Genomic DNA, 12445 nt, shown 5'->3' on the forward strand with positions numbered 1-12445 from the left:
TAGATGGCTTGGAGTTGAGGTAGACTGAACCAGGTAAGACAACAGATAGTTTCTCAAAAGGACGTTAGTGAAACAAATGCATTATTATGACAATTTGATACTATTTCTGTGACTAGATTTTAGTTGCAGATTTATTAATTCTTTGACTTTAAATTAAATTCTATCAGCTGCCCTGACTGGATTTGTATCCAAGGCCTTAGCCTCTGGATTACTAATCGAGTACTAATACAACTGGGCTACCATTCCTTTTACTAAAATTGCCCCTTCCAGATAACTTTGGTTAGTTATATTTAATACTTTTGTTACTTCATTATTAAACTGAATAATTATTCTGTAGTTTAAGTCAGGTGCTGCTGAAAATAATGCCTTGGTTGCTTAAGGGTTTAGGGGCCTGGAACATCTTGAAGCGATGCTTACAATGTATCAAGACAAAATCTTATGTAAAGAAAAAACATTTTTGATGATATAGCCAGAGTGTATGAGATACTTTCTCTGTCCCTCAATGTAACCATGTATTGTTGTTTTACAAGGCCATAAGGCATGCCTCTAACTGATGTGTACAACAAATATTTTAATTAAATACTTCAATTAAATACCATGAGGAAAGAGTTAACCTTATATTGTAGTTTTATTATTTTTTAGATTTTGCCTGTTAAATGAGTTTTGCTAGAAGAATTAGAATGTAGTAATAAAACAAGCCTATTTTACTCTTAGATTTGAGCGTACAACACAACAAAAAGCAGAGATAGTGATTTTAATTCTGCTGCTATACTCCAGAGTAGACAGAGAGCCTCCCTCTGCTCACAGGGCCTTGAAGAAATATCTTCCTGAAAAGAACCATAGACTTGATAATTTTGAGAAGTGCGAATCTAGTAAAGGGGTAGGATCCATCTGGTATAACTGTAAATTGATAATGCTAGGACGCATGTGAATTACCACATGCTAGTTGTAAATACAAAGCTATGAAAAGATAGGAGAAAGTGAGGACTGCAGATGTTGGAGATCAGAGTTAAGAGTGTGGTGCTGGAAAACACAGCAGGTCAGGCAGCATCTGGGGAGCAGGAGAATCGATGTTTCGGGCATAAGTCCTGATTCCTGATGAAGGGTTTTGCCCGAAACATCGATTTCCTGCTCCTTGGATACTGCCTGACCTGCTGTGCTTTTCCAGCACCACACTCTCAACTATGAAAAGGTAGGATCAATACTTTGGAATTTGAAGGTCTGGCACATTCAGAATTCCAACCTAGGAAGTGTACCCTGCCTTGAAATTCCTGAGTAAAACTTGTAGGTCCTGCTATTAATTTTGTGTGTTGTGTTTAATTATTGTTAAAATGGTTTTATGCTTAATAAACCTATAAATGACAGACATAAATGCTGCAAGCCCTATATTTATATGTTTAACTTCTAATAACAACACTTCCCACAATGCCCAAAAAGTGATATGGTACCTTAAACATTGTTATCCCTTCATCTGTAAGCGTTCCTTCGCTCATATCCTTTCATGTTTTCAGCCCACAGAAAGACAGTATGAGAGAGGCATCATCCAATGAGGTCATAATCTATAACTTCCTGTTGCAGACACATGTCATCACACCCATTATGGCCGCATGGAAGGAACAGCATATCGATGCATGTCATGTCAGTTAAAAGTAATTTGGCCCTTCCTGCTTTCTTTTTAAAGTGGGAAAGACCAGCAAGAGGTGATGATGGTAAACATCTGCCCTCTCGCCCTCTATAAGGAGGAAGCATGGACAGAAGGTCCAAGAAGATGTCAGGAATGATGGAGTAGGAGGGTATGTGGCAGCTGTGGGTTTGTGATGACATTCCATTTATCTTTCTTTTCATTCTACTGTCTCCCACATTAACTGTTACTGAACAAAGGCATGGAACTCTCTTGTCTTGTAAAACTTTACCAAAAGTCCGTTCCAGTTTCTCATTCACATATTGATTGTCAATACCACTGAATGAACAACATTAGACTCTAATGCATACTGATGACATCCAGTTCCACTCCTCAATACCACTCTATCGATCCCTCCACTGAATCAGATTTATCACATTTTCAGAAATACTGGATAAGAAAGTGTCTTGTAATTAAAGTGGGGAAGATTGATAGGTAAAAACAATGACTGCAGATGCTGGAAACCAGATTTCAACTCCCCCTCCCACTCTGCCAAGGACTTGGAGGTCCTAGGCCTCCTTCACCGCCCCTCCCTCACCACCAGATGCCTGGAGGAAGAACACCTCATCTTCCGCCTCGGAACACTTCAACCCCAGGGCATCAATGTGGACTTCAACAGTTTCCTCATTTCCCCTTCCCCAGCTCATCCTAGTTCCAAACTTCCAGCTCAGCACTGTCACCATGACTTGTCCTACCTGCCTATCTTCTTTTCCACCTATCGACTCTACCCTCCTCCCTGACGTATCACCTTTATCCCCTTCCCCACTCACCTATTATACTCTATGATACTTTTCCCCCACCCTCCTCTAGCTTATCTCTCCACCCTTCAGGCTCTCTGCCTTTATTCCTGATGAAGGGCTTTTGCCCAAAACGTCGATTTTACTGCTCCTCAGATGCTGCCTGAACTGCTGTGCTCTTCCAACACCACTAATCCACAATGGGGAAAATTGATGACACTATTTCTGACCTCTGTTGAAAATCTCGTACTTAGTCACCAATCTTATCGTCCTCTTGGCTACTGTCTGAGATAGTGGCTTACTTTACCATGAGCTTACTTTCTAATGCCAACATCCTGTATTTTGTTATTCATAAAATTATCCACCTTTGATCCTTCTGCTGCTAAAACTTTAATCAATGCCTATACCAACTCCATACATGATCAATCAAATGCTTTCCTGGTCAGCTTACCACTGTTCATCCTCTGTGAAATTGAGCTCATCTAAAGCTCTGTTGTCTGTACCTTAACACACCCAAAATCCCATTCATAATGCTTGATAGCATACTTTTCCATCCCAAGTTTCTGTCTTTATGTCGAGAATGATGGAGCTGCTCCTATGTTCCTACAAATCTTTCCACAGACTCATTTTTTTCCTGCTTCTGCAATCTCCTCTGGCCCATCAATCCTCAGAGAACTCTGTAGTCCAGTTCTGACCCTTAGCACATCCTTAATTTTCTTCACCACACACACATTCTGGTTAAAATAATAATGTTGTGTGCAATCAGGTTCAGTCTCAAATGGATTCAGCCACATAGCCCCTTGCATGAAACTCACTCTAACAACACCTCAAGCTGGCTCTCCATTTTAAGCAGGTTGCTTAGAAGTGACTATAACACAAATCCTAAAATTGCAAAAACATCTCAGCATGGAAGTTAGCCATTTAACGTATTGATTCTGGATTAGTGGTGCTGGAAGAGCACAGCAGTTCAGGCAGCATCCAAGGAGCTTCAAAGTCGACGTTTCGGGCAAAAGCCCTTCATCAGGAATAAAGGCAGTGAGCCTGAAGCGTGGAGAGATAAGCTGGAGGAGGGTCCGCCACTGAAAGTGTTCGTGGCTGATCTGATAACCCTCAACTCCACTTGCCTGCCTTTTCCTTCGAACCTTTACTGATTCAAGATCTGTCTATCTCAGCCTTGAATATACTTAATGACCCATTTTGACAGCCATCTGCAGGAAGGAATTCCTCAGCTTCACTACCTTCTGAGAGAAGAAAGTCCTTCTCACCTCTGTCTTATGTTTGTGACCCCTTCTGCTCAGATTATTCCTTCTGGTCCTAGACTCACAAGTGGACCAAACTTTCCACATCTACCCTGTTAAATCTCTTAAGGGTCTTCTATGTTTCAATAAGAATGTTGAATTTTTGTCCTGTGCAGCACCTTGGGATATTTTATTATAGTAAAGGTGCTATATAAATAGAAGTTGTTGCTGTTGAAAGTGGTATGTGACCTTTGCTCTACAGGACTAGTCCAGCTTTTCTTTCATCTTTAGAATGTGTTAGAAAGAGGACACAGGCTCCTCTGCATTTGAATCTGTCAGCATAAACAACATATTCCATCATGTTATGTGTCTATTCTAAACACTGGCTCAATCATCTGCATCTTGGTGAATTGGGGATTGAATCAGAATCAGCGCAACACAAAGCACAAGTAAACAGAAGAAGTTGGTGCATGATCTGAGGAGATTTGATTGTTGAGAGTTCAGGATGGGTCATCTCTTGGCTCAAGTGTCTGAAGATCTAGTTTATAAATCCTAATTTTTAAAGAACAATGCTAGAAGGGTCATGGCTGAATCAGGCTGAAAACAAGTTAACAGAGTTGCAATCCACAAGGAAGCATGTAGGAACTGCACAAACTTTTACAGAGAAGATTTCTGTCATAATGTTGCCACGTGTTTTGACATTCTATTGGAGAGGGCTGTCTCTTTTGACTTCAATGGGTTTGGCAATGAGTTACAACCATGCAAGAGGGCTTGAGCAATCTCATCACTGCATTTTTCTTCTGTACCTCAACCAACACAATATTCTAGATTCCTGGAACAAATTACTGCAGATGCTGGAATCTGCACTGAATACAACAAATTCTGGAAATCACAGCGGGTCAGAGGGCAATCCATGGAGAGAGAGTCTAGATGAATCTTCATCAGAGCTAAAGTAAAGTGTGGAGGGGACAGCATTTATGCTATAGTTTCCAGGGTGGGTGGGGGGGTGCATGGTGGAGGGTTGCTGGGGGGTAGTGTGTGTAGGGTGCTGATGAAGAGAAGATGTTGATAGTTCAGATTAAGTGATTGGAATGTGAAAATGGCAGAACAATGGTGTGTCTCCTGCCAGAATTGAGAGAACAGTAGGTGGGATGGGGGAAGGAGAGGACATGATAACTAGCTAAAAGAAAGGGAAGAAATGTTCACAGTTTGAAGGTGTTGTGTATTGTATTCGCTGCACCCATTGTGGCCTACTCTAAATTGGAGAAACAAAACCCAAACTGCGTGTCCACTTTGCAGAACACCTCTGGTCTGTGTGCAAGCATGACCCTGACCTTCCCATAGCTGGTCATTTTAACACAGCTTCCTGCTCACATACCCACTTGTCTCGGCGTTCTGCAGTGCTCCAGTGAATCACAGCACAAACTGGAGGAATATCATTTAATCTTCAGACTAGGCACTTTACAATCTTCTGGGCTTATTACTGAATTCGATACTTTCAGATTGTGAACATTTCTTCTTTTTCTATTAGCTTCTTGTCATGTCCTCCCCTTCACCATCCCACTTACTGTCCTTTCACATCTGGCAGAAGACACATCATTAATCCGCCATTTTCACATTCTGATCACTATTGCCGTCTTGTCTTCACTGGCACCCGATACCCACTAACTCCAGCCCCACTCCCCTCCCAAACCAAAGCATAACTGCTGCTCCTTCCATGCTTTACTTCCGTTCTAATGAAGAGTCATCTCGATTTGATACGTTAGCTTGCTCTCTCTCCATGGATCACTGTCTGGCCCACTGTGATCTCCAATATTTGTTGTTTTCACCACTCCAAAATCCAGTCTTTACTGGTATGACATGAATCAGAATGCAGAATAGTACCTTAGGACAGCAGCAAATGTGGGCTTTCTCCAAACTCTCAGATGACTGTACATATGGCTGAAACGATGTAAGGCCATACAGAAAATCAGAGGTGCTGGATATGGTTCAGAGCATGGCTGCTGTGAGAAGGTAACCAGGTTCATCTCAAAATGCTTCAATGGCTCCTTTTGGACCCTAGCAACTATTTTGCAACTGCAACTCTTGCCAGTCAGAATGAGCCAAGAAGAAGCAGAGGATTAATGAATGCACACATCAGGTAGTTAGGAAATGTATAAAAAACACACATACACAAACAACAGGTTCTGTTAAAATATTATTATTGCATTGATGTGTAAGTAAACATTTTGCGTGACAAGATTCTTTAATTATAGTGTAGGACTGGTAGGTCTTTCTGAAGATGAACTGTTGTGGAGTGAAGGAAGAAGATGTAAAGTGTACATTTATTACATTAGTAATTTGAAATTTCCTGGGTGTATATTGGAGCAAAGTATGCCCTCTGCATTCCTTTCAGCACAGGGAATTGCTGCTTCTTTTAGTTTTCTTTGAGTCTTTCACCACAGAGGACTTCATAATGAGGTATCAGTAATGTAACATTGGACTGTATGGAGGACACATCTGTGACCTTGAATTCTTTACAGGGCTGCGTTGTGTTACAGGCTCCAAAACTGAGAGGTTGGACAAGCTGGGACTTTTTTCTTTAGCGCGTAGGAGACTGAGGGATGAGTCTTATAGAAATGTATAAGAACATGAGAGGCATGGATAGAGTGAATACAATCAGTCTTTTTCCCAGGGTTGGGGAATCGCGGACTAGAGGGCATCAGTTTAAGGTTTGAGTGGAAAGAATAAAAGAGAACCTTTGGACAACTTTTTTACACAGAGGTTGGTATGGAATGACCTGCCAGCAGAAGTGGATATGGGCCAAGTGCAGGGAAATGGGGTTAGTGTTGATGGACATTTTGGTCGGCAAACTTAATTAAAGAAATAGAATTTTAAGGCATGCCTTAAGGTGGTAAGAGAGGGAGAAGTGCAGGAAGGGAAGTCCAGAGATTGGAGCGTGGTGAGGCATAGCACGTGGGAATGCTCAAGAGGTCAGAATTCGAGAAATACAAGATATCTTGAAGGTTTACAGGGCTAGCTAGAAGAGGTACAGAGGGGCAAAGCCATGGAGGGTATTGTAAACAAGGATAAGAATTGTAGAATGTTGTTTAAAAAGACCCTGTGTAGGTTAGACAGCACAGGGGTTAAGGGTGAATGGACATTACCGTGAATTAAGATGCAGTAGTATATTTTACTTCTGGGTTACCCTTCCAATCCCCAGTCCTAACAAAGGATTTCAGCCTGAAGCATTGATTTTCCTGCTCCTCAGATGCTGTCTGACCTGCTGTGCTTTTCCAGCTTCATGTCTATTGACGCGTAACATTACCGAAGGTAGAATGTGGGACAACTGTAATGCCTTTTAGAAAAGGAAATTGGGTATCCATGTGACTTCAGTACCACAATAAAATGCTTGACCCCCAACTGTCCTATGATATTACTGAGCACACAGCTCATTTTAAGATCAGTTAGAAATGGACAAGGAATGCTGGTCTTGCTGGTTGCACTCACATATTGCTAAAGGAATGAATAAAATTGATCAAGTTAATTCATGTGAATTAGAATTCTTTAAGGATTGCTGGTTCAAGGCTCTGAAGAATTTGTGGATACTGCAGCCATTCACAGACCAATTTGTCAAAGGATTCTGCATTAAGCCGTCCATTTTGTAAAATGTGTCAACACCACGTTAGACAACCTGGATGTATATTCAACAATCCTGACCACAAAGAAGTTTCAGAATGAACTGCATCATCTTCTGTTATATTGGGCCTTACTGGAAACCTGTTTTATCCCTGTGCAACAGACATAGTTACTAGGCCACTTAGTTTACAACTTACAACTTTAACGACAGCCTCTACCTTTTTAGTTGCAAGAGATGTTGATTGTTTAAAATTGACATGTGAATGTTGGGCAAAAGTGAGTACTGCAGATGCTGGAGATCAGAATTTAGATTAGAGTAGTGCTGGAAAAGCACAACAGGTCAGGCAGCATCCGAGGTAGCAGGAAAATTGATGTTTCCAGTTTGAGGAGTTGTAATGGGCTGCTAGGTGACAGGGAAAGGCAGGTTGGCACTTGAATTAGAAGCTGTCCATTGGAGCAAAGTGCTGGTGAGAATTTTTGTCCTTATGTTGACCTACTTTTCTGCTGTTAGCATCACTGGAGCCTGCCTTGTTTCTCATCTTTCAATTTTCATAACAAATTTACCTCTCATTGCTGCACTATTCACATAAAGTTATACAGATGTACAGCATGGAAACTGACCCTTCGGTCCAACTCGTCCATGCTGACCAGCTATCCTAAATTAATCTAGCCCCATTTGCCAGCACTTGGCCATTGCCCTCTAAACCTTTCCTATTCATGTACCCATCCAGATGCCTTTTAAATGTTGTACTTGTACATTGGTCTGACTCGATTGATTTCTTTTGTTTATACAATGTCTTATGTTATACAATCTTAGTCATCTAACCATCTGTTTCTCTTTAAAGTGCAGTGCAGGTTGTTCCGCTTGTATTTTCTCCCTCATTTTTAATGCTGCCTTATTTGCTTTGTTCTAACCCTATTAAAAAGTTGTTCACTCTTCAGCTTTTGAAATCTGATGAAGGGTCACACCTGAAACATTAACCTTCCTCATCTCTCTCATGGTACAGAGAGAACTATTAAATGCTTCCAATATCTTATGTTTTAGTTTAAGCTTTATTTTTTAGTCAAAGAGCATTGAAACTTGAGACTGCCATTCTTGTATTTTATACTTAGCTATATTATGTATTTGATTTTTTGAAAATTGTTCATTTAAAAAAGTATTTATGAGAGATGTCAGGTAGAAAATACAGCTGAGAATTAAACTGAATAGAGAATATTCAGAAGGGAGTTGAAAAAGAAATATGAAATAAGGGATTATGAATAAAGAATGAGTAGTTAATGTAAAGGCAAATCAAAAGACAAGTATTGACACATAAACAGTAAAAGGATGGTCAAAAAAAAAGGAGTAAGGCCATTTAGGGACCAAAAGGGAGATGTACACAGGTGTCATGGCTGAAGTGTTAAATCAGTAATTTAAGTCTGTGAATGAAGACTTTGGTCAGGCCATGGTGAAAGATGAGGAAACACAGTCACTAAAAGTTTAAAAATTAAAAGATAGTGGTGGATAGGCTGTCAACAGTTAAACTTCATAAGATAACAGGACTGGATGATATACATCCAAGAATATTGAAAGAAGTGAAATTGGAAACTGCAAAGTGACTAGCAGTGGTCTGTCAATCTTTCCTAGATTCAAGGGACATGCCAGAGGACTGGAGAATTGCAAATATTAACCCCCTTGTTCAGAAAAGTGTATAAAGGTAAGTCCACCAATTACAAACCAGTCAGTTTAACATTAATGATGGAGAAATTGTTTTGAAACATGGTAAAATCTCTGTTAACTAGAAAAAAGTCAGCACCTATTTCCTAAGGGAAAATTGTGTTTGACTAACTAGCTGGAGGTTTTGTGGAGAGAGGTTGAAGAGGTTTAGTGAGGCAAGGCTATTGACGTGGGGTACATGGACTTCCAAAAGGTGTTCTATACAGGCTCACACAATAGATTTGTGAGAAAGAATATTTCTCATGAAACAAAAGTGACTGTAGCAATGTAGATACAAAATTGACTGAGGGCTAGGAAACAGAATAGTAGTTAATAAACATTTTTTGGGGCTGGAGGAAGTTTGTACTGACATTCTGCAAGGGTCAGTTTTGGAACCTTTGCTTTTTCTGACAAATGTTAATGATCAAGATCTTGGTGTGCAAGTGACAATTTTCAAGATTTTTAAATGATATAAACTGGAAGCTACAAAGGGACGTTGACAAGCTGATGAATTGGGTAGATAGGTGGCAGACGAAGTTCAATACAGAGACATATAAGGTGATACATTTTGATAGAGAAAGAACACTGAGATACAGTGTTGAGTAAAGAGTGTGCAGGAACAGAGAACCTTGAATGTATATGTGTATGTCACTGAAGGTGGCAGGACAGGTGGACTCAGCAGTTAATAAAGCCTAGGTTTACCCTGGGCTTATCAACAGGAGCATAGTTTACAGGACCAAGGAGGTTATCCTGAACTTTATAATACTAGTTTGACCTCAGATGGCTTATAATGAACAGTTTTAGGCACCACACATCAGGATACATGTGAATGCATCGGGTAGAGTGCAGTCATGGCTTGTGAGAATGGTTTCAGAGATAAGAAACTTCAGTTATGAAGATAGATTGGAGAAGTTTGGAACTGTTTCTCTTGGTGAAAATAAAGCTGACAGGAGAGTTGATAAAAGTTTCAAAATCATGAGGAGGCTGAACACTGTAGATAGAGAGAAACTGTTCCCTTCCATAAAATCGTATCCGGATGATACGAAAGTCGGTGGAGTTGTTGACAGTGAGGAAGGATGTGGCAGGTTACAGCGGGATATAGATAAGCTGCAGAGCTGGGCAGAAAGGTGGCAAATGGAGTTCAATGTAGGTAAGTATGAAGTGATTCACTTTGGTAAGAGTAACAAGAAGATGGGGTACTGGGCTAATGGTCGGATACTTGGTAGTGTGGATGAGCAGAGGGATCTTGATGTCCATGTACACAGATCTCTGAAAGTTGCCACCCAGGTAAATAGTGCTGTGAAGAAGGCATATGGCGTACTGGCTTTTATTGGTAGAGGAATTGAGTTCCGGAGTCCTGAGGTCATGTTGCAGTTGTATAAGACTCTGGTGCAGCCGCATCTGGAGTATTGTGTGCAGTTTTGGTCGCCATACTACAGGAAGGATATGGAGGCACTGGAACGGGTGCAGAAGAGGTTTACCAGCATGTTGCCTGGTATGGTGGGTAGATCGTATCAGGAAAGGCTGAGGCACTTGGGGCTGTTTTCATTGGAGAAAAGAAGGTTTAGGGATGACTTGATAGAGGTGTACAAGATGATTAGGGGTTTAGGTAGGGTTGACCATGAGAACCTTTTTCCACGTATGGAGTCAGCTATTACGAGGGGGCATAGCTTTAAATTAAGGGGTGGTAGGTATCGGACAGATGTTAGGGGTAGATTCTTTACTCAGCGAGTCGTGAGTTCATGGAATGCCCTGCCAGTAGCAGTGGTGGACTCTCCCTCTTTATGGGCATTTAAACGGGCATTGGATAGGCATATGGAGGATAGTGGGCTAGTGTAGGTTAGGTGGGCTTGGATCGGCGCAACATCGAGTGCCAAAGGACCTGTACTGCGCTGTATTTTTCTATGTTCTATGTTCTATAAAACTACAAGAATCAAGAATGGTAGTACAGATAATAAGGTAATTTACAAAAGAAGGAAATGTGAAGTAACAAAAAAGATTTCTTCTCACAGATGTCATTAGGGTCTGTAATGCACTGCCTACAAGTCTAGTACAGGCAGGTTCAACTGGAGCATTCAGGAGGACTAGATGATTATATAAATAGAAAGAAGATACTGTATTAGGGTTATGTGGAAAGAGCAGGAGAATTGGCACAATTTCATCATGTTCATTCAGTGAACTGATGCATACATGATGTGATGAACTGCATCTTTATACATCAAAATAATTTGAGAGTTTTGTAATAACATAATGTCATTGTGACTGTTGTGTGATCACCCTACGATCATGTATCTGTAATTTTGACTGGAAATAAAATCGTGAGCTTTGTCTTTTGAAGTGTTTTGAATGTTGATAACTTGCTTTATTTAAGATAATATAAAGTCATAGAGTCATACAGCAAGGAAACAGACTCTTCAGTTCATCCAGTCCATGCTGACTATGTCCCAAATTAAACCCGTCCCACTAGCCTGTACTTGGCCCATATCCATCAAACCTTTCCTTTTTATGAACTTATCAAAATTTCTTTTAAACATAACTGCATCTGCATCCATCACTTTCTCTGGCAGTTCATTCCACAGACAAACTACTCTCTGTGTGAGAGTATTGCCCCTCCTGTCCTTTTTAAATATTTCTCCTTAAAAATTCGCCCCCTAGTTTTGAACTCCCTCACCCAAGGGAAAAGACTCTTGTTATTCACCTGAATTATGCCCCTCATGATTTTGTAAACCTCAGTTACATCACCCCTCAACCTCCTTCATTCCAATGAAACACATCTCAGGTTTTGCAGCCTATTTTTATATCTCAACTCTTCATTCCTGGCAATGTCCTGGTAAATCGTTAATAATATCCTTCCTATAACAGGGCAACCAGGACGACACATAGTAGAACAGAAGAAGCCTCAACAACGTCACGCACAACCTCAACATGATGTCACAACTCCTACACTGAAAGGTCTGAGCAATGAAGGCAAGCATGCTAAATACCTTCTTAACCACTCTGTTTATCTGTGACACAAATTCCAAAGAATTATGTACCCGAACCCCTAGGTCTCTCTGTTCGATAGCACTACCCATTGCCCTACCATTAACTGTATAATGAACAGTTTTAGGCACCACACGTCAGAATACGTGTGAAAGCATCTGGTAGAGTATTTCCAAAATACAGCACCTCACATTTATCCAAGTTAAACCCCATCTGCCACTCCTCAGTCCATTGACCTAATTGATCAAGATCAATTGTAATCTTAGTTAAAAATCACACAACACCAGGTTATAGTCCAACAGGTTTATTTGGAAGCACTAGCTTTCAGAGCGTTGCTCCTTGGAGTAGCGTTCCGAACGTTAGTGCTTCCAATTAAATCTGTTGGACTATAACCTGGTGTTGTGTGATTTTTAGCTTTGTACACCCCAGTCCAACACTGGCATCTCCAAATCATGATTAGAATAATATGTCATGGATCTAACCAGGGATCAGG

This window comes from Chiloscyllium punctatum, chromosome 2, assembly GCF_047496795.1.
Source record: "Chiloscyllium punctatum isolate Juve2018m chromosome 2, sChiPun1.3, whole genome shotgun sequence".
NCBI classification, from domain to species: domain Eukaryota; kingdom Metazoa; phylum Chordata; class Chondrichthyes; order Orectolobiformes; family Hemiscylliidae; genus Chiloscyllium; species Chiloscyllium punctatum.